Genomic DNA, 26,252 nt, shown 5'->3' with positions numbered 1-26,252 from the left:
CCAAGACTTGTTGTAGATTAGTATATCATCAAAAAATACTAACACAAATTTTCTAAGGAATGGTTTGAAAATTGAATTCATCAAACCTTGAAATGTTGAAGGTACATTGGTAAGGCCAAAAGGCATGACCAAAAATTCGTAATGACCCTCATGAGTTCTAAATGTTGTTTTCGGAATGTCTTCAGTCTTCATTCTGATTTGATGATATCCTGAACGAAGATCCAACTTGGTGAAGTAAATTGATCCATGCAATTCATCCAGTAATTCATCAATGACAGGAATGGGAAACTTATCTTTAATAGTGAGCTTGTTGAGCTCCTTATAATCTGGACACATGTGCCATGATCCATCCTTCTTGTGCACCAATACTACTAGAGCAGAGAAAGAACTTTGACTCGGTTGAATTATACCAGCCTCTAGCATTTCTGCAACCATACGTTCAATTTCACTCTTTTGGGCATAGGGATATCTATAAGGCCTGATGTTTGGAGGAAAACTTCCTGGAATCAGATAAATAACACGATCATGATCACGAATAGGTGGGAGACCTTTGGGAGTCTCAAATGCCTTGGAATGATTGTCCAAGACTTTTTGGAGATCTGTAGAAATAGATGATTCCAATGTGGAAACATCTAGCGAACATAATTGTGCAATCACACCTCTTTGTTCCTTTTTTAGAAGCTTTGTCATACCGTTAGAGCTGATTATCTTTCCCGGTTTCCCTGCAATACCCATTAATTCAACTTCCTTTCCTTCCACAGAAAATTTCATGAAAAGTTCTTGAAAATTAAAAGCTATTGTACCCAAGGATTGTAGCCATTGGACTCCTAGTACAACATCAGCACCTCCCATTGGAATGGAAAGAATTGGGCTAGTCAATACATATTCTCCCATGGATAGCTTAATATTATGGCACTTTCCCGAGCAATTTATTGTTCCTCCATTTGCAACCATCACTTGACACTCTAGTGCTGGATATAAGAAGCAATTCAATTATTTTGCTACCTTACAATGAATAAAATTGTGGGTACTTCTTGAATCAATCAACACTATTACCTTTTTCTTCTTGATTTGTCCTTCTATCTTGATGGTTTGAGGAGTGGTAATTCCCGCAAATGCATTACAAGATATGGTCAGATTCATTTCTTCTTTATCTAGGCTTTGTTCCTGGAGTATATCCTCTTCTTTTGACCTTTCTTGCTCCTTTTCTTCTTCCTCTTCACAATCTATGTAGAATAATTTCTTCTCAGCACACTTATGACCTTTAGTGTATTTGCTATCACAACTGTAACAAATCCTTTTTGCTCTTTTTTCTTCCAATTGTTGTGGTGTCAACCTTATAGGTTGTGGAAGACTAGGGGCAACAACACTTCCATCTTTATAGTTGTGAGTGGTGTGCTTCCTGGTTGCCATAGTTTTGCTTTCCATTTTTCTTACTAACCTGAATGCCTTCTCTAATGAATCAAGTTTCCAAAGGCGAACATCATGTTGGATATTATCCTTTAAAGTCCCTATGAACACATCAATCCTATGCTCCTCTGGAATATTTTTTACCCTTATGTTCAATTTTTGGAACTCCTCAATGTGCTCCATTATTGAACCCTTTTGTTTGAGACTTATCAATTGGCTAAAAAAAGTGTTGCTTTTTGTATCCTCATAATGTGCTGTCAATTCTTCCGTAAAAATTGCCCAAGTGATAATTTGTTTACGAGAGCAAAGCCATTGATACCATACAAACTGATTTGGTTCCAAATATAAAGTTGCAATACGTACCTTTTGTGTGTTTTGCACATTATTGAGATCAAAAAATTTCTCCATCTGTAATATCCATGTTGCGGGATCCTTACCATCAAACTTCCTCATATTGATTTTTGGAATATGGTGGGTCTTCTATCCAACATTAGGGTCTATGGAATCATGATTAACATTTCTTTTGTTCTCATCATGAGTTTCCTTTACTACCCTTTCACCATTAGAGACCATTTCTTGTAGCAACTTATTCATATTTATATTCAATTCTTCCATGTCTGTCTTCAAATCTGTCTTCCAATCATCCATCTTAGCTTCCATGCCATTCATCTTAGCTTCCATGCCCTTTATCTTAGATTCCATGCCATTTATCTTAGCTTCTGTTAGCTTTTGTGAGACTAACATTTGTTGCACTTGGTCTTGTAATTTTGATATATCATGTAGCATTTCTTCCTCTTCTTCATGAGTCATGCTACTGCTTTCAGGTTGCTTACTAGGTGTTTGCATTTTCTTTCCTCTAGGCTTCAGTTACTGATAACAATGCTCTACTATGCCCTTTGAATTCCTTCAAAATAATTTTTCAAACCAAGCTTAAGCAAAAGTTTAAAAAAATCTACACACATTTTTTCACTTTGTAGGAGCTCGATATTGCCTCTGATGTATCTTTATAATTTTTGATCATCTAGTTATGAAATTGTGACTTGTAGTAGCCCTCTATGTCCTCTTTCCAATGCCACCAGTCTGATCCCAATTGGATTCTCCAAGGAAGAGTTATGTCAAATCTCCCATAGTGAGCTGATTATAAACCAGTTCAGTAGAGCGAACTTGTACGATGTGCCACGTGTCCCTGTTTCGACCTTTGGCTCTAAACAAGATATACAAGAAACTACAGTCTGTCCTATTTCTGTAGCTTTTTACGAAATTTCAATCTGATGCTCATAGAGAAAGTTATGACGATTTCCCCAGGTCACCTGTTTGGAATGTAATTCAGAAGTCTGCAAAAAGACCAACTTCCTCAGATCATATCTCTGCCAATATAGCGCAAAAAGCTATGAAATTTGGACTCGAGATCCAGCGCGATGTCTTCTCAAATGGGTTTTTTTTTTAGCTTCTGAAACGTCGTAGAAAAAAGTTCTAGTGAAAATGCCACGATGACCTGTTTGGAGCAGTGAAACCCTAGAATCCAAAGCTCTGATACCAAATGTTATGAAACCAGCTCAAGAAAAAGATAGAAAAGATAGATCAATGCCTTAGAATTCAGCCTCTTCGAGGGGGCACCTCCTTTACATTACATAAATAAACAATTCTTGGATGATTCAAATGACAAAACCTCCTTTCTATATAGGAGTATAAGGAGTCACAATATAACCCAACCGACCTAACAATAATAATATAAAGCCACAAAAATAACAATAGAGGGATTCTATGGGGCACAGTAATAACAATATGGGGATAATAGGGGCACAACAATATTAATAAGGGGTACAACTACAATAGTAATGGGGTAATCAATAGTATTATAGGGACCCAACACACACGACCACCAGGTGGCAGCATGACTGATGCGTTGGCTCCGCATGCAGCTACTGGCAACTCTGGTGGCCTCCAACCTGCGTGTGGGCCACACAACAGTGTGTCGGAGGAGGAGGATGATTGGGATCAGTATGCGTGTCCAGTTGAAGAGATACCCATCCCAGATGAGTTTAAATGACGACGCGTGGCAGCCAGGTGTCGCCAGCTGAGGTCTCCTTTGCTAACTGGTCTTTTTCTGATATGTTTGTTTTGCTGGAACTTTTCTGGGTTTATGTTTGTCCCGTTGGAACTTCTCTCGTTTTGTCTTTCCTATCTTAAAGAATGATATCCCATATCTGGGTATTTTTTGCCTTTGCGGACTGGTTTCCCCAACGTTGGGGCAGTCAAGGTATTCTTTGATATACAATGTTCAGCACTGCTGAGGCCTAAGCCTCATTGTACTCATATTTTGTTACATATTAATAGATTAACTTTACTTTAATATATATATATAATTGGTGTGTTGTTTAATATGAGTGAGGTTTAATTTTTATCATGTTCAACAAGGAGTTGGTTTTGTGCACATGCACTTGTGCATGTATAGACTCGCATACTAAGAATTAATGTAAATCCATTTTAACTTTGATTTATCATGCATTGATTTGTAAACAAGAGACTAGTCTACTTGTTTTACTAAAACAATTGTGGAATTAACTTTTAATCTTTGTGAAGGAGAAATCTGAAAGAATATTAAATTTACACAAATTTACTTGACTTAGATGTTCATTGAAATGGTTGAATTCCCAATAATATTTTAGTTTTACACATGTTTCATCCCAAACATCATGTGGAAGAAATATAAACACCTTATCACTCAACGTCCACAAGAGGAACACAAAAGACCATATGATGCCTGCATATATTTCTTTAGTATATATATTTTATTAATATTATGCATGGTGGTGTAATTTATTTTATTTTATTTGTATAATACACCAACACACACTTTTTAAGTGAAATATCTTTATAAGGTTGTCAAAGGATTTTAATTTCTAAGGTACACTTCGATTGTTGAGTATATATAAAAGTTACCATTTCAATTATCAAATTTATTTTATTTTAATTTCTAAGGTACTCAATATTAACTTTTTCATTTTACCTTTTTCCTTAAACTTATGCATTTGGTTAAAATTATATGTATTTATTTAAAAATAATAATTAAGTATATAAATAGGTTTTTCTTTCTTCTAATTAATTACGCGTAATCAAAGGTTAATATTTTTCATTTGAAATTTCATATACAATTATGTTTTAATTTTATAATTAATTATTTTTTATATTAATATCAAAAAATAGTTTCATAAAAAATAATTATTTAAAATAATATTAAAAGTTAAAATTTTCATAATTAACTATTACTATATATCCAGATCTAATATATATATATATATATATATATATATATATATATATATATATATATATATATATATATATATATTTCTAAAGTAATTTTATCATCAAAATAAATGGAATTATATGAATTATATAAGTAGTAAGCATATAGCAATCTCTTTTATGATATTTTTCAGAAAGTATTTTTAATAAAATAAAGATCAATTGCATTATTAAGTACTCAATCACATATTAAGTTGGTTGATAAAATTCACTTGTTGATATTTTCAATGGAATAATAAAATATCTTTTATGTTCTATTGATTATAATTCCCTACTAGACATAAGACAAAATTGATCGAGAAATGCAAGGGCCAAAACATCCAATAATTCAACTAAATTTTGTCTATTTGTTTATTATTATAGATATCTCATATACACTCATATTAAATCATAATTTAAAAATATGTGGGCCAAAACATCCAATAATTCAACTAAATTTTGTCAATTTATTTATTAGTATAGATATCTTATATACACTCATATTAAATCATAATTTAAAAATATGTGTTACAATACCAACTTCTAAACATTTAAGCTCATAAAAAATCAGAATGATTTATGATTGGATTTATTAAAAAAAATCAAAATATAAAAATAAAATTTTAAAGCAAATCAAATAATTATTTTACCTATTTAAAAAGTTCATCAACCAAATTTAATCTTATTATACATTATTGTATGTGTGAACTAACAGAATTGGCAACTAGGACAACACTTAAACTACAAGTAATCAACAAAATACAAACAATTTTAATATTTTCTCGAGGCATCCAATATCTTTACGAGACCAATAAGTTTAAAAAATAATGATATTAATTTTTCCTATTTATAGTCTAAATATTTTTTGAAATATCGTAGTATTCGTTTTATCTTAGTTATAATAACTTCTTATTTTTGCATAATAGGTAGGTAATAAGCAACAATACGCTTGTTTTGCATTGTAATCCAGTTGTCCTTCAATATTTTGAGAACATCTCCTTGGTGCTCTATGTGGTCCTCCATTGCTTGAATCTTCACCTTCCCTCTCAATAGTGATGTGTTGGATGGAGGATAATATCCATAGATTGCATAAATGGGGACATTTTCTATGGAGTATGGAAGGATGTGTTGTACCACCATTCTTTACAACTCATCCTTCCAAGGGAAACAACTTAACTCATTGTGTCCCTTCGTTAGATTCAAAGCAACAAAGATACCTTCTTGACATTTATTCAGAATCTCAATTTTCCTATTGGATGGAGGATGGTATGAGAAGTTATGAGAAAATTGAGTAACCAAAAAATAAATAATTCAATCCAATAACTATTAGTGAAAAATTCATCTCTATCACTTATAATAATTTTGGGGATTCCCTTAGCTTATGAATTGTTTCCATGAACATTGTAGGTATTGTACTTTCTTTAAAACCATGATAAATAGAACAAAAATGAGCATATTTTTTTAGTTAATCCACCACTACCATGATGGCATTATTTCCTTTGGACTTGGGTAGAATTGCAATAAAATCCATTAAGACCTCCTCACAATGTTGACTTGGTATGGCTAGTGGTTGCAGGAGACGTAGGATCTTTATTATCTCTCACATATTCTATTGGAAAACCAAGCATTCAACCACAAAATTACATTAAATTTAAGACCTTCCTAGAAAAAATTCTTATTCATCTTGTGGCAAGTTATTAGGAATCTTGAATGTCCACCCTATAGGAAAAATGTGCAATTCAAAAGGGACAATTTATTTAGTTGGGAATTCTTACATTAATATAAGTGAACTTGATACTGCAGTGAATCATTCATCCACATCAATTGATCCAATGCACTTGGATCTTGTTGCAATTGTTGAATGATCTTGCATACCTTATAATCTTGCTTCCATTATATCCTTGCTTGCCCCCCCCCCCAACATTAGATTATGGAATGGAAATAGTATAAAGTAAACCCTTTGTGTCTTCTTATTTCCTTGAAAGTCCATACCATGACATTTTGTTTTATCTTTTTGTAAATAATTTCAAAGTCATACCCTGACATCTTTGTAACCCATGTTTGTTTCCCTTTCAAAGATAATTGTTTTTCCAAGAAGTACTTCCAACTATCATGATCTACTTTTACCTTGAAGTGTTTTCCTATTAGCTAGGGCTGCCATTTTTATATTAGTACATGTAATATGACCAACATTTTCTTTTCAAAAATGGGTTTGAGTAAATTATTTTATTTTAGTTAGTGGCTTTCATAGGCAATGGGGCTTCCTTCTTGCATCAAAATTACACCAATTCCATGCCCTAAGGTATAACACTCCACAATAAAGGCTTTTGTCAAGTCAACTTTGGCTAAGACTAGTGCTATATGCATATCCTCGTTATTGAAAAGATTTGATTTCTTCTTGAGTCCAAGAAAATGTCACTTTCTCTAATAATGTTGTTAGAGGTGCTACTATTTTACCATGATTATTGTGAAAATTATGCTAATAACCCATCAATTTGAAGAATCTTGTAAGATTCTTTAAAATTTAGGGAATTGGACATTCCATAATAGTTTTAATTTTGTTAGGGTCGACTTTGACACCTTTAAGAGATATAATATTAAAATATATATATATTCCACTTCATGAACCCCAAAGGCAAGGCTTGCATATAGTCTTTGATTTTTCAATACTTTTAAGACCATTCAACATGTTGTAAATGCTCTTCTCAATAAATTTTGTAGATTATCATATCATAAAAAAATACTAACACAAATTTTATGACGAAGGGTTTGGAATAGAATTCATCAAGCCTTGAAATGTGGAAGGTGCATTGGTGAGGCCAAACGACATCACCAAAAACTCATAATGACCTTTATGTGTTTTAAATTTTGTTTTGGACATGTGTTCATGCCTCATCTAATTTGATGATATTTAGAATGGAGGTCAAACAGTGTCACGAAAAAATCATAATGAACTCCTTGTGTTCTAAAGATTGTTTTGGGGATGTGTTCTTGCCTCATACTAATTTGATGATATTTAGAATGAAGATCCAACATGGTAAAGAAAATTGTTAGCAATTCATTTAATAGTTCATCAATGACTGGAATAGGAAACTTATCTTTAGTGGCCCTTTTGTTGAGTTTTTTATAATCTAGACACGCATGCCATGAACCCTCCTATTTTTTAACCATCACCATTTGTGAAGAGAAAACACTTCAGCTAGGTTTAATGGTGCCAATGCCTAATATTCTTGAACCATATGCTAAATCTTATTCTTTTGTGGATATGGATACATGTAAGGTCTTATGTTAGATGGTAAAATTCCCAATTGCAAATCAATAGCATGGTCATGATCTTCAGTAGGTATAAAACCCTTAGAAATCTCTCTAAATACCTTGGAATGATTGCCAATAACTTTTTGGAGATCCACAGGAGTGAAGTTCTAAATGTTCAAACATCTAGTAGGCACAATTGTGCAATTATGGCATGTTGTCCATTTTTTTAACAATTTTGGCATGCTATTAAAACTTATTTCTTTAGAATGTTTCCCTTGGATACAACTAAGATCATCCTCTTTGCCTTTTAAGAGAAGTCTCATGAAAATTTCATGAAAATTAATAGTCTAATACAACATCAACACCACCCATTTGGATTACAACCATGGTATTATCAAATAAAGACTCCCTAACAATGAGCTTAATACTATGGCACTTGAATAACTTATCACTTCCATTTGCAATCATTACTTGGAACTCTAGTGATATATATATATATATATAAGAAATTGATAAGTTTGGCTAATTTGTAATTAATGAAGTTATGGGTGTTGCTATCAAAGTCAATCAACACTATTACATTTTTTTATTTTTGATATATCTTGAGTTTGAGGAGTGTTGATCCTAACCAATGAATGAAACAATATAGTTAGAGTAGTTTGCTCTAGTTCTATTTCTTTCAATGGTTCCGATTTGTGATCTTCTTCCTCTTCATAATTTATGTAGAATAATTTTGTCTCACCACATTTATGTCCCTTACTATACTTTTTGTCACAATTGAAAGAAGGCCCTTTAATCTTCTTTCATCCATTTGTGAAGGTGTCACCCTTGTAAGTCGAGTGATGTTAAGAGAGGGAACATGGAACTCTATATAGTTGCTAGTGTTCTTTTACAATTGTTAGTCGCTAACCTTATAGTAACCATATTTTTGCTTTTAATTTTCCTCCCCACACTAAAATCATGCTCCAAGGATTTAGGTTCCAAGAGATGCACTTCACGGTGAATGCTTTCCTTCAAAGTTCCCATAAAGACACCTAATAAATAATATTCTAGATTTTATTTTATTATGAGACTCAATTTCAAAATGTTGAATGTCCTTTGTAATTGGACCTCTTTGGTGGGGATTTCTCAATTGACTGAAGAATGTGTTGCTTATAATATCTCATAATGTGTAATCAATTCAACTATAAAAAAATGGACCCAAAGACAATAGAATCATTTTTTCATTCACAAAACTTTTGGTTCTAGAAAAATTGATTAGGTTCTAAATACAAGGACGCAAGAGTTACCTTTTGTAAAGTTGGCACTTAGTGTAGATCAAAGAATTTTTCCTTTTATAATTTACATGTTATAAGATCTTTACCATCAAATTTCTTCATATCGATCTTGAGAATAAGTTCCTTGGTCATGAGTTGAATGCCCGATGATGTAGATATTAGAGTGATAAATGATCATGACTCTATAATTCAATAATCATTATGTCCAAATGTATTAAAATCTTCTCCATATATGACTGAGGTTTAACACTATAGTTCTCCTTATTTTCATGATTTCCTTAGATTGCAATATCTATTTCACGAAACCTCTATAAGAGCATAATTTCCATGGAATTTGTAATCATTTCATTTATTGATACATCAAATTTTCCAATTTAACTTCCATTTCCATTTTAAGGATTTTATGAAAATGTGAGAAATCCACCATTTCTAGAAAACTATTGCTTATGTCATTGACTTAGTTCTTCAATTGGGATACCTTGTTCTCTAAGTTTTTACTTTCTTCAATCATCATGTGTGAGTTCTCTATAGATTTAACAAGAGCAAAAGTTCTTTACAAGGGCCTTTCCTATATTAGAAATTAACAATACTCCTCTATTTTCTTTTTATTACAATTTTTAATACTAAAAATAAATATTTCAATCAAAGTTTAGTTAATTTCAAGTTAACATATCTTTAAACACTTTGCTTTGTAGATTGTTTTGTTCACTAATATTTCACCTAAAGTGTCTCTGAAATTCCAACCTCTGTAAATCAAAAATTTGATTTATAATATCTCGATATGTCTTCTTTGCAATTCCAAAGTTTTACCAAATACCAATGTGTCAAAATAAAGTTACAGTAAATTTCCCAAAACATGTTATTTTTGTTCCCTTAAAGAAAGAAAAATTGTATGACCCACCACATGTCCAATTTCTCATATATATTTATTAAATTTGAACCTAAAATACTATGGTTTGTCTTCCTTCCAATGAAACTTGTGGCACTCAATTTGGAATTTTCTAGTTTTATATATGACAATTGTATTAGGGAACACTTGTTTGAGACTAGTTTTAGGACTAGTCCAATATCCTAATTTCCACAACTTGTATATTTGAACTTGTAGATAATTGAACCCTAAAATTTTTATCACGTGTAATAATTTATGTATCCTTAGTCTTCCATAAATTTTACTATTCAAAACATCTTAGAGAAATTTTATAAATAGATTTCCAAGATAACGTGTTTATGACTAAGTTTTAGACTAATCTGAGGATTAATCACAAACACTAATCTCCACATGTTATATCTATTGATCTAGATTGTCATTGATGTTAATATGGCAATATTCTGGATAGTAAATAATGATGTGAAGCCAAGCAGAGTGGATCCATGAAGCAACAGGAGCAAGAAGAGTTCATTGGAAGCCATCATATAAGAGTTATCAGAAGAAGAGATATCGGAGCAATGTATTGGAAGTCATAGGAGTAAATAGAAACCACATGAGTGACAAGCCAAGACAATGTAGATCAATCGCATATGCCAAGAGTAAAATCCATATCGGAGGAAGTGACCATATATAATATCGGCATAAATCATATCGGCGGTTTTATTATATTAAGTTATGTAAACAGTGCTCAAACCCTCGATTGCAATATGAGATACGGACCCGATGGTCCCATTACAACACACCCTAAAATATATTGCATCTGCCATATCGCTAAACCTCAAAACCTCATCACATACAAATCCGTTGATTGCAATATAATTGCAGACCCACAGGACCATCACAATTCACCTTAATGAAATATCATGTCTGCCTATCAGAACATTCATATCGCAAGTCATCAGGAATGTATATCCAAATCCTCTGTTTGCGATAACATTGTGAACCTACTGCACCATTATAGCATGGCTTAATGAAATATCGCATCTGCAGGAAACACAAGTTTCAAAGGGATGTCAAAATGTTGATTATGATATAATACGTGGACCTGATAGCTCCATAGAATATACTTTTATGTAATATCACGTCCAGGTATTGAGGAAGTTACGCAAATCATAAGGGTTGTCACTGTTGGATCACTAATTGCAATAAGACTTGTGAACCCGACCGCCGATTGCGATAAGTCTTGTGAACCCAACTACCGATTGCGATATTAGTTGTGGACCCGACATATCTATTGACGATGGTTTAATATTATATCACGTTCATTTCATCGGTAGTATGAATATCGGTCATGTTACATCGGTGATGTTAAGAGTTGTGATTGCGGGACCTCTGAAAGTTGTGATTGTGATTGATGACGTGGATGTGGGACCTCTTTGGGTACGGTCTCTCCTATAAAATCTTCCGTAAATAAAATAGGCTTATGAGTAATTGGATGAATATCCATAAGTTGTCCTCTCCTTTCAAATGAACGTGTCTTTTGAGTATTGGGGAAACCCGTATAAATACAAGTTATAAAACCTCACCTTAAGGAAAGATAGGGTATCGTCACAGAGAAGAATTAAAAGAATTTCACAACTCATGAACTTGAAGTGATAGAGGAAGTCAAAGGTCTAGAAGCTAAAGTTCTAGCAGATGACAAAGGTGCAGCAGAAGCCGAAGGTCGAGTGAAGAAGGAAGCAAAAGACAAAGCGGGAGGATAATATTTTGAATTGATTCACCTTGGAAGGTTTGGACCCAAAGTGAAGCCATAGTGCAGACAAGAGACCTTTTGCAAAGGCTACAAGGACAGGATTTTGTAAATAAGTCCTTGGAAGCAGTATATTACAATCAAACATTTCTTGACAGAATAAATCTATAGGGTCGGAGCCCTTGGGGTTGGTGCCTCAGAATTGGAAGGATTGGTGTCCTTGGAGTTGGTGCTCCTAAATTCAAGGTTGGTGCCTTAGTAATATAGGGTCGGAGCCCTAGAGCTTGGAGCCTCATCAAAGTCCAAGTTGGTGCTTGGAAAAACTCATCAGATATTGTATTCAATCTTTTTCTATATTTAATAAAATCATTTCTTTGATTAAAATTGTAAAGAATCTAAACTGGTAATAATAACAATTGAAAAGAAATATTGATTCACCCCCCTCTCAGTATTTCCAACAATTGGTATCAGAGTCGGATTCTTCATAATCAGCCTAACAGTTGGAAGAAGGATTCTTAATTACAATGAAGAATCAAGAAATGACAGCAAGAAGGCTTCCCTTGTTCGATGGTACTAATTTTGGTTTTTGGAAAAAGAGAATGTCTTACTACTTAATGTCCCTTGGACCTGAAGTTTGGAACACTATTTTGAATGGGTACAATGCCCCGCCCACTCTTCCTATTGATCAAGATGAAAGAAAAGCATACATTGCCAATGCCAAAGCACTAAATTCCATTACCAGTCGAATTGTTGATTCTGAGTTTACGAAAGTCTTGAATTGTGACTTGGCCAAAGAAGTATGGGATAAACTGGTTACCTTATATAATGTGGATTCCAAGGTTAAGAAGGCAAAGCTTCAAACTCATAGGAGGTAGTTCAAAAGTCTGAAAATAGATGATGAAGAAGATATTACATCATACTTCCTCCGAGTAGCTGAAGTAGTCAAATATCTTAAAGGATTGGGAGAAAAGATTGAAGAAAGAAATGTTGTTCAAAAAGTCTTAAGATCTCTCCCGGACATATTTGACTTCAAAAGAAGTGCTATAGAAGAAATGAAGGAACTAGACACTCTCAAAATGGATGAACTTCATGGAATCCTCACTGCCTATGAGATGAGAAAAGGAATCCCAAGTTCCAAAGATGCAGCATTCAAGGCCTCAAAATCAAAAAAGGGAAAAGGATCGAATACCAACGGTGATGACTCCGATGTTGAATCAAAATTGGTGCAATTTGTACGAAGACTAAAGAAAGGATCCATGCTAAGTATCCTCTTATTTTTTTCAACTGTGGAAGAATAGGTCATTACGCTGCAAAATGTCCTCATAAGCATGACGGTGATAATGAGGAAGGAAGGATATACAAAAAGAAAGAACTTACTAAGAATAATTTCCTCTCTAAACAAGATGAATCTGATGAGGATGAATATGTGGTCATCAATAAGAAATCATCCCAATATATCTTCCATCACAAAGAAAGTAATGATAAATCAGATGAAGAGAATGACTATGCTGGAAGCAAGGAAGTACTATTTATGGCATTCACTGAAGATGATGAACCAAGACAGGAAAACGAAGAATATACAAATAAATTATTGATAAGTACCATTGAAGAAAATGAGCAGTTACGAAAAAAGGTTATCTCTCTTAAAACGGACAAAGAGGAAGCTAAAAGAAGGGAGGACACTATATGTGAAAGACATGAAGCTGAGATAATATCTCTCAGAAAGGAAGTGGAACAAATAAAAATAGTTTTGGCAAAGTTCTCAAACACTTGATCACATTCTTAACACTCAGAAATCTCAAAGTGACAAGTCCGGGATCGGTTTTTCATCAAGTGCTAAGGATAATACAAGAAGCTATGTCGACATACTTTGCAGAAATCCAAAAGAAGAAAAATCATCTCATCAAAGGCCCGACTCAAATCCAAAGAATGAAGATATAGAAACTCCAAAGAAGAAGGTTTATTCAAATCATGGCTATTATAACAGGTACCAAATTATCTTTCTTGGACAGTGATATTATTGGAAAAAATTTGGTTATCAAGCTAAACATTGCATGGCTCGTAAGAATGAAGCACCAAGATTGAAAAATCAGACAAACAAACCATGTAGTCTCAAAGGGAAAGGACAAATCAAGACTTTCAACTCGTTTGATCCTTTGGCCAAATTTGATCCAATTTTCTCATTATGTAATGATAATGGACATAGCGAACAAAATTTCCCCCTCAAAAGTAGAGAAGCAAAAGATGAAAATCCCAATATGGATAAATGTGGTCTGGCTTTATGTGCTCATGGTGAAGAAAATCTTTGGTTTGTGGATAGTGGGTGCTCCAGACATATGACAGGTCACAAAAGGAAGTTTGTCTCGTTAAACAAAAAAGAAGGAAATCTATCCTTTAGGAGTGGGTTTGCCAAAATTGTTGGAAAAGGAACCATTACCCTTATTAATGGAAAAGGAAAGGCTCTAAATGCTTTGTTGGTAGATGGGCTCAAACACAATCTCTTGAGTGTTAGTCAAATTTGTGATCAAGGACATAATGTTGTCTTCAGCACTAAAAATTGTGAAATAAGGAACTCTTCATCAAGAGAACTTGTGGCGAAAGGAGTTAGAACGTCAGATAACGTCTACATTCTGAACAAAATTCAAGAAGATAGATGTTCTAAGTCAAACAGGTGAAAGTTGGTTGTGGCATAAACGACTGGGGCATACAAGTTTTGATAACTTGATCAATATCAGCGAAATCAATGCATTAAGGGACACTCCAAAGATGTAAACACTAGATCAAGTTGTATGTGGCCCATGTCAACATGGAAAGAAAACTAGAACCAGCCACAAGTCTAAGGAGTTCTCCAAATCAAAACCTCTAGAGATCATTCATGCAGATTTATGTGGTCCAACCAGAACTCCAGCACTCCAAGGAGAAAGGTATTTTGCTTTATTTATTGATGATTATACTAGAATTATGTGGGTATATTTCATAAAATATAAATCTGAAGCATTTGAATGTTTTAAGAATCTTAAAGCTCTTGTAGAAAATTAAAAGGATTCAAAAATTAAATGTCTTAGAACAGATAGAAGAGGAGAATTCACATCAAAAGAATTTGATGAATTCTGTAAAGAACATGGAATCGAAAGAGAGTTCTCCGCTACTAGACCACCTAAGAAAAATGGGGTAGTTGAAAGGAGAAACTGAATTATTCAAGAAATGGCTAGAACTATGTTACTAGTAGCAGACTTGCAGCCAAAATTTTGGAAGGAAGCGGTTGGGACAACATTTTATACCTTGAATCGAACTCAACTAAGACCAAATAATGAGAAGAATCCTTATGAATTATGGAAAAGAAGACCTGCTTCAGTAAAATACTTCAAGATTTTTGGAAGCAAATGCTTCATAAATATCAATGATGACTCACCAGAAAAATTCGATTCTTGGGTTGACAAAGGAATATTCTTTGGGTATTCTACTATAAGAAAAGCTTACAAATGCTACAATAATCGACTATGGAAAATAGTGGAAAGTATTGATGTGAAGATTGATGAAGAGCTTCCAGAAAAGAAAATTGAAGATCATGAAGCTGACCCCTTTATTGAAGAAAGTGAAGAAGAACCTGAAAAGGAAGAAAAAGATCAAGAAAAACAAAAACAAAAAGAATCATCTCAAACTCCTTTAAAAGTGAAATTCCTCCAAAAGAATCACCTGGAAGAGCAGATTATTGGCAATGTAGATGAAGGAATACAAACCTGAAGAAGGATGACAAGTACACCAAAGAGAAATGGTGTTTCTCTCCTATCTATGATAGAACCAGAAACTTTTACTCAAGCAAGTAAGGATCCTCATTGGGTGGAAGCCATGGAAGAAGAAATGTCTCAAATCGAGAAAAATGAGACATGGGAGCTGGTACCTTGTCCAAAGGATAAAAATATAATTGGAACTAAGTGGGTGTTCAAAAACAAAATGAATGAAGATGGACAAATCATCATAAATAAGGCAAGACTTGTCTGTAAAGGTTATTCACAAATTGAAGGAATCGATTTTGAAGAAACCTTTGCATCAGTAGCTTGTATGGAATCTATAAGGATTTTCTTGGCATTTGCATGCTCAAAAGGATTCAAAGTCTATCAAATGGACGTAAAATCAGCATTTCTGAATGGGGAACTCAAGGAAGAAGTCTACATGGAGCAACCAGAAGGTTTTGATCTAGCAGAAGGAAAAGACTTTGTATGTAAGTTGAAAAAGGCATTATATGGTTTGAAACAAGCTCCTAGAGCGTGGTACGCAAGATTGGATCACTATCTACAACAACAAAACTTCAAAAAGGGGGTGGCAGGAAGTAATATCTACATGAAGATGGATAAGGATAAATTACTAATCACCCTTGTATATGTTGATGATCTGATTTTTGCTAGCAATAATGATGAAATGAGCCATGAGTTTGCTCAAAATATGTCAAAAGAATTTGAAATTTCAATGATTGGTGAGCTATCCTACTTCCTTGGACTACAAGTATCACAAACCATAGTAGGCATGTTTATCTCTCAAACAAAATATCTCAAATATATGCTTAAAAGATATGGAATGGAAGAATGTGCACCTATGAGCACACTGATGACCACAAACTTCAAACTAAGCAAAGATGATGATTCCCCCCCAGTAGATGCAACTCTTTACAGGTCAATAATTGGAGCTCTCTTATACTTAACTGCTACAAGGCCCGACATTATGCAAGCAGTGGGAATGGTGAGAAGATTTCAATTAGCGCCTAAGCAATCCCACATGTTGGTTGTGAAAAGAATTCTCAAATACTTGAAAGGAACCCATGATTTTGGTCTTTGGTATCCCAAAAGCACAAATACTACAATGACAGCTTATACTGATGTTGATTGGGCTGGAAGCGTGGATGACTATAGAAGCACCAGTGGAAATGCATTTTTTATGGGGAATTCCTGGTAGCTTGGCTCAACAAAAAACAATCATCTATATCTCTCTCTACAACTGAAGCCAAATATATAGTTGCAACTGACTGTTGCACACAAATACTATGGATGTAGGAATATTTGAAGGATGTCAATATAGAAACTAAACAGCCAATCACCATCCATTGCGATAACGCAAGTGTTATCAATCTTAGTAAATATCCAGTGATGCACTCAAAAACCAAACATATACCAGTCAAGTATCATTTTCTCTGAATAGGTGGCTGAACAAAACATCAAGTTCAAATATATCAATACTAAGGAACAGATTTCAGATATTTTCACCAAACCTCTTCCTCGAGAAGCATTTGAAAATCTTCGTCAAAAGATGGGGGTTATTGCTTTAGCATCACACTAAACCGATTATTAAGATGTCACATGAAAAGGGGAGTAGTTCGATAGGGGGAGTCCTTGTGCACTCCTTTTCCATTGATGTCAAAGGGGGAGAGAAGAAGAATATTTCCACCAATGACAAAGGGGGATATTTTTTATCTAGATTGTCATTGATGTCAATATGGAAATATTTTGGATAGTAAATAATGATGTGAAGCCAAGTAGAGCGGATCTATGAAGCAACAGGAGCAAGAAGAGTTCATCGGAATCCATCAAAGAAGAGTTATTGGAAGAAGAGATATCAGAGCAGTGTATCGGAAGTCATAGGAGTAAAGAGAAACCACAGGAGCGACAAGTCAAGACAATGTAGATCAATCGCATATGCCAAGAGTAAGATCCATATCGAAGGAAGTGACCATATATAATATCGGCAGAAATATTATCGGCGGTTTGATTATATTAAGTTATGTAAACACTACTCAAACCCCCGATTGTGATATGAGTTACAAACCCGATGGTTCCATTACAACACGCCCTAAAAAATAGTGCATCTGCCATATCACTAAACCTTAAAACCTTGTCACATACGTCTATTGCGATATAATTGCGGACCCACGGGACCATCACAATTCACCTTAATGAAATATCACGTCCGCATATCGGAACATTCATATCGCAAGTCATAAGGAATGTATATCCAAATCCTCTGATTGCGATAACATTGCAAACCCGCTGCACCATTATAGCATGACTTAATGAAATATCATATCTGCAGGAAACGCAAGTTTCAAAGGGATGTCAAAACATTGATTGTGATATAATACGTAGACCCGATAGCTCCATAGAATATACCTTTATGTAATATCGTGTCTAGGTATCGAGGAAGTTACGTAAATCATAAGGGTTGTCACCACCGAATCGTTGATTGCGATAAGATTCGTGAACCCAACCATCGATTGCGATAAGTCTTGTGAACCAAACTGCCGATTTCGATATTAGTTATGGACCTGACGGATCTATTGACGATGGTTTAATATAATATCTCGTTTGTTTCATCAACGATATGAATATCGGCCATGTTACATCGATGATGTTAAGAGTTGCGATTGCGAGACCTCTGAAAGTTGTGATTGAGATTGATGATGTGGATGTGGGACCTCTTTGGGTACGGTCTCTCCTATAAAATCTTCCATAAATAAAATAGGATTATGAGTAATTGGATGAATATCCATAAGTAGGCCTCTCCTTTCAAATGAACGTGTCTTTTGAGTATTGGGGAAACTCGTATAAATACAAGTTATAAAACCTCACCTTAAGGAGAGATAGGGTATCGACATAGAAAATAATTAAAATAAGTTCACAACTCGTGAACTTGAAGAGACAGAGGAAGCTGAAGGTATAGCAGATGGCGAAGGTGCAGCAGAAGCCGAAGGTCGAGTGAAGAAGGAAGCAAAAGACAGAGCGGGAGGACAATCTTTTGAAATGATTCATCTTGGAAGGTTCGAACCCGAAGTGAAGCCATAGCGTAGACAAGCGACCTGTTGCAAAGACTACAAGGACAAGATTTTGTAAATAAGTCCTTGGAAGCAGTGTATTACAATCAAACATTTCTTGACAGAATAAATCTATAGGGTCGGAGCCCTTGGGGTTGGTGCCTAAGAATTGGAAGGATTTGTGTCCTTGGATTTGGTGCTCCTAAATTCAGGGTTGGTGCCTTGGTAAGATAGGGTCGAAGCCCTAGAGGTTGGAGCCTCATCAAAGTCCAAGTTGGTGCTTGGAAAAACTCATCAGATATTGTATTCAATATTTTTCTATATTTAATAAATCATTTCTTTGATTAAAATTGTAAAGAATCTAAATTGGTAATAATAACGATTGAAAAGAAATATTGATTCACCCCCCTCTCAGTGTTTCCAACAATATATCCAAAATTATAGTGAACTAGAATTTGGAATTTTGACTATGGGTACTTTGTTGTCTCTCATATACCTCATAGAAATTCCATATTATGAACTATACCAATTAACTCAAAAAGTGTATGCTCTAAAATCAAATGTTGTGCACAAAACAGCCCAATAACATTAAAAAAATATAATTTAACATCTAAAGAGTGAGAGCATAATGAATGTGAAACGTCTTTAAGGGGGGCAACCTCCTTTAACAATATAACAAATATATAAGATGATGCAAAACGTTATTGATGCTTGATGTATGACCCATAAAAATGGAATAGGGAGTATTAATCGGGGAATAGAGACTTTCATCTGGCCTTGTGCCTCATTAATTGTGGTTTTTGACGTTCTTTTCATAGTTGATTTTTCATTTGGTTAACTTTTATTATTGCAGCTAGTTTAGTACAAAAACATTCTTTACATTTTAGTAGAAAAAAACTAATACTAATTGAAAGCTAAAATAAATTGCTAACTTAATGAATATTATAAATTAAGGTCTATTATTTTAAGGTGGAAAGGCTTTGCTAATTCAAGTAACCAATTAGTTTAATCTCATAGTTGGTGAGTTTAGTGTTTAAAACTAACCCTGTTAATGTTATCTTGAGGAAAGACCTCATTGGTGCTTGATTTATGAGCCATAGAAACGGAATAAAGAGTTTCATTTTGATCTCTTGCTAGCCCAATAATGGAATCTCCATGTTCTGCTTGAGCCTAACTCGAATCCACAAAAATAAAAACAAGAGGCATGCACTTTAATAGATCAGTGTAGCATAACTCATTGAAGGAATTTTGTGCTTATATATTATCAAGACTCAAACTACAAAGTTGGTTGTATTATGTGTAAGCAACACCTTGGGAGTAAATGCACCTTGTTGCATGTTTTGTGTAAGGATTCTCAACCCTTGATTCCAATCCAATGGTGCTAAAGCAAGCCTTCTCTCCCAATACCTTTACCCTATCATTCAACCTCACTGGTGCTTGGTGTATGAGCCATGAAAAAGGGATAAAAGATTTATTTTGATCTCTTGCTAGCCTAATAATGCAGCCTCCATGTTCTACTTGAGCCTAACACTCTTCCAAAAAAACAAAAATGAGATCCTTCCAAAATAACTTTTGTGTATCTTATTTCTTTGTGATCGTGGAATACTAAAATATTGTATAATTTCTTAATGAAGAAGAAATAATAACTAAAAGGAGAAGATTAATATTCCCAAGTAATTATCAAGTGGGAGAATCAAGCTTCATTTCCATTGCACTTGATTTTCCAATAATAAAGAATAGAGGGAGAACAAAGGCCTTGTACCCATTTGGAGCACATTTAATCTTTCCATAGGAAATCCAAACACTCAAAATCCATGAACTAACCAATGTACTACCCTCACATGTCAAAGGATAGTGAAAAAATAGGTTAGTAGAAAAGCTTGCACTCAGATTTTCATCAAGGAAAAAGGCTAAGTGGCCATTGCTAGAACAAAGCTCCCCATACAATACAGACAAACAAAGATCAACCATAAATTACACAAAGAATCTAGGTTAGTGAAATGAGTGGGCTGTAGGTTCCCCACTTATGGATCACCTCAAAATTCAAGTGCTCCATTAGGTCCCTCCTCTATGATGCACATTTCTCCCCTAATTACAATGTTCTCAAAGCATGCAAACTTCTCCATAATCAAAAACATACACTAGACTATCAAATGAACTTTGATGCTATAAGGAAGAATGCAAGTAAAGCATCCAACCAAGGCCAAGAAACCATTGAGGAAACCATCTAAAATGTGAAAACCAATCATGGACCAACACCAAGTGAAAATCCATCCCTTATTATCAAGGGAATAAAAATACACCATGCACTCCATATCTCATGAAGCACTCCAAAACATAGTATAAACACTTTCAAAATAATCCCAAAAGCTGAGAAGAATAGACCACCTAGTTGACTTTTTCGAACAAAATGGAAAAATTAAAGCTAAAATATGTGGAACCACATATGCTAGTACTTGTTAGAAAATCAGAAAGGCAGAAAGATTTTCTTATTCTTGATAATTACTTGGGATGTTTCTTGTTATTACAATTCTTTATATATTCTTTATTTTAGTTCATCAAACAATTACCAAAGCAGCAACACATAAAACAATAGACGCCAGATTTAGGCACTATGCTAAGGGAAGCCCCCCTCAAGGGGAAAACCCAATCAAGAAATTCTTCCTTTCAATAGTATTCTTTAAGACTCTTCACCCTAGACAAAGACCAAACCTTCCCTCCACACCAAGTCAGCCTCCCATATCTTCGACCCATTTCCAGCAACTTCGACTAGGTAGCATCTTCCGACAACAGTGAAATTTGGAAGACTCTGATCTCCATTATAGGGCATGAAACAGAGAGAGAGAGACACCAGAATTTCAATTTTCTTCTTCTCCTTAGACTCCACCCAACTCACACTTATTTTGGCTTCCCAGCTTTAGACTTCGCACTTTTCCTAGCTACAAGAGATATCGAACGTCCTGTGAGAGAGTGTGTTCCAAATGAATTTGATGTGCTTGTATTTATAGGGTCCATGTGAGGTCGAATTAGGGTCCTTAGTTCGACTTGATCTCTTCTAGGACAACTTGGTGTGGAGGATATATAAAATATATTTGACTCAATACTTCACCTTTTTAAATGCTTCAAGAGCCTAATAAGGGTCTACAGTGACTATATTGACTCAAAAAAAATACTAGAAGTCCTCAATTGGGACTTTGACCTAAAACATGGTGACTCGAGCATGAAACTCATGCTTTAATAAGTCACAATAATAATAATAAATATTTTCTTTATTCTTTTGACAAGTACATTACAAGATGACTCAAATACATTATATGAAGACCGAACCTGGTTACATTCTCCAACGCTCCCTCTTAACTAGGGAGGTATTCATCATATACAAGTACAATGGAAGATCTCAAACTATATGAACAATGAATAACTTTAGGCATTGCAATGCCATGGACTAGATTCTTGACCATGGAAATCTATCCATTGGTCTCTCAACAATTTAGGCACCGCAATGCCACAAGATAGATTCTTGACAAGGGAAATCTATCCAAGTGGAAATAAGGTGGACTCAAGCTTTCAGCCCCTCTAGGTATCATCAGGCTAACTTGCTAACCACCAACCCAAAGATCCGGGTGTGTATCCAAAACAGGTCTCTATAGTCAACACCACCTTTCCAACTTTGCGACCTAGACATCAACACAAAGTGTCAGCCAAATGTCCTCCTAGGCAATGCTTCACTCGCAAAGCCTTAACACCCTTGATCCAGCAGATCATGGATGACCAATCTCTCCTAATCAAATCAGCATGCTATAAAATCCTTCGAGAGGTTCACCTGTGCAAACACAACCCAAATTAATAATATATTTTCATATGTACATAATCAAATACAAACCTCTGGGGTCTACATGTTGCTTCTCAACTTCTCATAGTAGGGCTATGAATAGAATCTCCGAAAAAAGATTCCTCAATCATACACTTTCCTTTCCTACTTCTCATGCAACAACATATCCTCGGAAATTCATTCCTCAATCAAAACCAAGCTATTCCCTCCCTCTTAACTAGGGAGCATCTCTTTATCCAAACTCTGTCTTAATCTTAAGGAGATATCTTCTATTCAGGATTCCTCGGGGAGATCAACTTATATTTTTGTCATCAAAGAATCTTTCGTGGCTTCTCATTTCATTAGAGTTATCATCATCCTCATCATGATTATCACATCAATGCACATCTTCACCATATTGAATATTGTGTACCTGCAAAACTTAGATAACAAGTACAACCAAATCTATAGAAGCATGAAGTTAGTCATATCAGAATCATGGAAGCATATATCAGATACCCAAAACCTAATTGTGAACAAGAGACGCATACTCTTCAACATGTTGTTAGGGACTTTGTCATAAACCCTAGACTACTTCATAACAACTTTCATTCCATCTAGGCTGTTAATGTTTCTTTCAAAGGTGTGACATACCTTACTACAACATATAGAAAACCGTAGAAACAATTCAAACAAATATAGATCTACAAGACATCTAACAACTTTCATAATTCATATGTTATATTTTCCACTAGGGTTTCATACAAATGCTAAATTTCATACAAGATAATCAATCAAAATCAATCACGACTTAGTCATTAACATGACCAGCTTCCACTAGGGTTAGTTGCAAACCCTAGATTTCTTATCAACTGTCAAATCCAAAACTCAGATTTCAACAATCTTACACAAATCTCAAATTATCATATTGTCATCATTCATCAAAGATTTTTACTTCTACTAAGGTTTAACTCCAAAACACTAGAATTCCATTTTCACAATCTCAACAATCATTAAATAAATAGATCTCATATTGTTGTATTACACATACTAGATAATGTAACTACTACTAGGATTCAGCTGCAAACCCTAGATTTCCAAAAATCATCATCCTAGAGTTTCAGACAAGGACTTCCATTAAATCCTAAGATTTATGACCATCAATGACTAGGTCAACACACATATCTAGGAATTCATAAGAATATCATATGTCTAATAACATGAATACATCTGATCTAGACCAATATAGGGTTTCAACCAAAAGGACATATCTATATATGCCTAGATTTCATCATCATGCAAATATATTCATATCATGTGTTAGTCAAACCAACTTCACCAAAATATCAAATAAGAATTAGACATACAAACTTGATTAGACTAGGGTTTGATCAGAGAAACACACCCATACCAAGGAAGTCATTTCTACGACATTGTAAGAGTCTTGGTCACACATTCCACCAAACCGTAATGAGTTAGGGTTTCAATGTAGAAACATAGCAAACCCAACATTACCAGAAATTCAAAGGTTTGGGATTTTAGACCTTATCATTCAACCCTAACAAGTTATGTTTTCTTGATCATACCAAAATCCCAAATATGACATCATCAATAAAAACTTCAAATGCATTTCACAACATCCCTAAGCAGTTTTAGGGTTTCAAACATTCACATTAGCATACCCTTCAACAAGGGTTTTCTAGAACCTATCTAGGGTTCTTTATTTCTTAGAAAACCTTGTCTTGAGAGGTCCGCATTCATACTTCTTGAGATGTTTTCCTAATCAAGGAAATAGAGGGAGAATGGTGATTAGTATTTAATATAATCAAAACTAAATGAATACATGAAACCAAAACTGAAAAGAAATGAGATACTTATCTTAGGGAGTTGTTGGGGGCTCCCTCCAAAGCTTGATGGATACCTACAAACTTATAAAAACAATAAAAATGTTTTTTTCCAAAAATATGTTAAAAACCTATAAATTCTAAAGCATATAAAACAAGATATCTAAAGCAACAAGCAAAGGATTTAGTAGTGCAAGTCCCTAATGCCAGATTCTTCAGGCTTGGCTTTCTTTGAGTCTCCTTCCTCGGCAAAGTTAGCATGATATCTATCTATCTTCTTATTATTTGGATTGTTGGTACAAACACTCTTGTAGTGACCCTTCTTATCGCATTGATAGCATTCTATCTTGGACATGTCAACTTTATTCCTTGGTCCTTTTGATTTCTTTCCTTTATGTTGAGCAATGTAGGCATTTGATACTCCTTCATTATTGGAAACTGATGCAGGAGCATTCACCCAAGAGAAAATCATTGTAATTAAGTAGACATAGGGGGTCATGTATTTTTAGGAATTTGGATTCCTAAGTGACAAATTAATGTAATATTAGGCTTTCAAGTGAATTAATTAGATAATGGGAGGAAATTGTAAGTGCTCTCGAATAAATGAGAACATGAGTGGAAATAATGACAAAAGAGCCTAAAGTCAATTAGGACTCTTTAAACATTCCATGATTCGAGGGACAAGAGAGAGACTTTAGGAATGAAGTAGAAGTGGACAGAAGATTTAGGAGTCAGTACAGAGGATTTAGGAGTCAGTTTAGGATTTACTCCAGAATTAGTTCAACAAAACCATTCTGGATATATGTAAGCCTACGGGCAGAGTCAAGGATGAAGGCCACTGACATTGAAAAATAGGCCTGTGCGAGACAGAGAAGTCTCGAATGTAATCTTTTCTTTTACATATATATATATATATATATATATATATATATATATATATATATATATATATATATATATATATATATATATATATATATATATATATATATATATATATATATATATATACAGAGTTTATTTCTGACTGTGTCAGGGTGTGTGATTCGCGTGTTTTATGATTGATTATGATGTGAACTCGTAGGTTCTGTAAAAGAGAATTGCAGACAGAGTTCTGAAGAATACACAGAGGAGAGAACGATTCGGAGGAATCGTAAGGGATCTTAGAATCTAATTGATGAATAGAGTAAAGCTCTGAAGAAGTAGCGAAGTGAAGGTTCGCAGAGGAGAGAAGTTGAGCAGAAGCAGAAGAATGAAACCCTGAGGAAACAACCCAAACCCATAGAGGAACGCTGAGAAGATAGTGAAAACATAAGCAAAGAGAAGAGCGGAGAAGCGAAGAGGAGTCGCGCAGCGGAAACAACGAAGGACGGGAGTTTTTGAAGAACCTCAATCACAAAGGAAAATCGAAGAAATAAGCGGAAAAAATCCAAGTGGAAGGAAGAATAGAAGAGTTAAGAATCGGCGCACAGCAACCGTTAGATCTCATAGATCAACGGCCGAGATTTGATCGCATCGGCAGCAACCCTTTTAGAGCTATCGGAACTGAGCTTTGGGTAGTTGCGATGAGCGATCGTGATTGATCGTGGACCGTTGGATCGAGACCAGATCTATGGTCCAGATCTAATCGCAAGTCGGAAGTCGGAGATGTAAAGGGACAATGCGATGAAATGCGACATGCCGATGGCTGAAACTCCGATATAGTGATAGCTGATTGGAGATCAGGCCGATCGGAGTTCGGAGGAGGAACTTTGCAGAGGTGGACCCGACGATATATAGATTTGGGTCTATACATTTTAAAGTCCGGTATATGTGAGTTCGAGCGAGATTTCCATGGTTTCCTTTGTATTCCCGTATTTCTTATATTTCCCGATAATATGAATGGGTCAGGGTTTAATGTAAAAGAGCTTATATATGTGTTATGATAGTCGTGTATCGAAAGAAAAACGG

Source organism: Pinus tabuliformis, chromosome 9, assembly GCF_031772625.1.
Source record: "Pinus tabuliformis cultivar Carrire ecotype Pingquan chromosome 9, CPIR1, whole genome shotgun sequence".
Classification (NCBI taxonomy): domain Eukaryota; kingdom Viridiplantae; phylum Streptophyta; class Pinopsida; order Pinales; family Pinaceae; genus Pinus; species Pinus tabuliformis.
The sequence above is the reverse complement of the archived record's forward strand: the minus strand, read 5'-3'. Positions refer to the sequence as shown.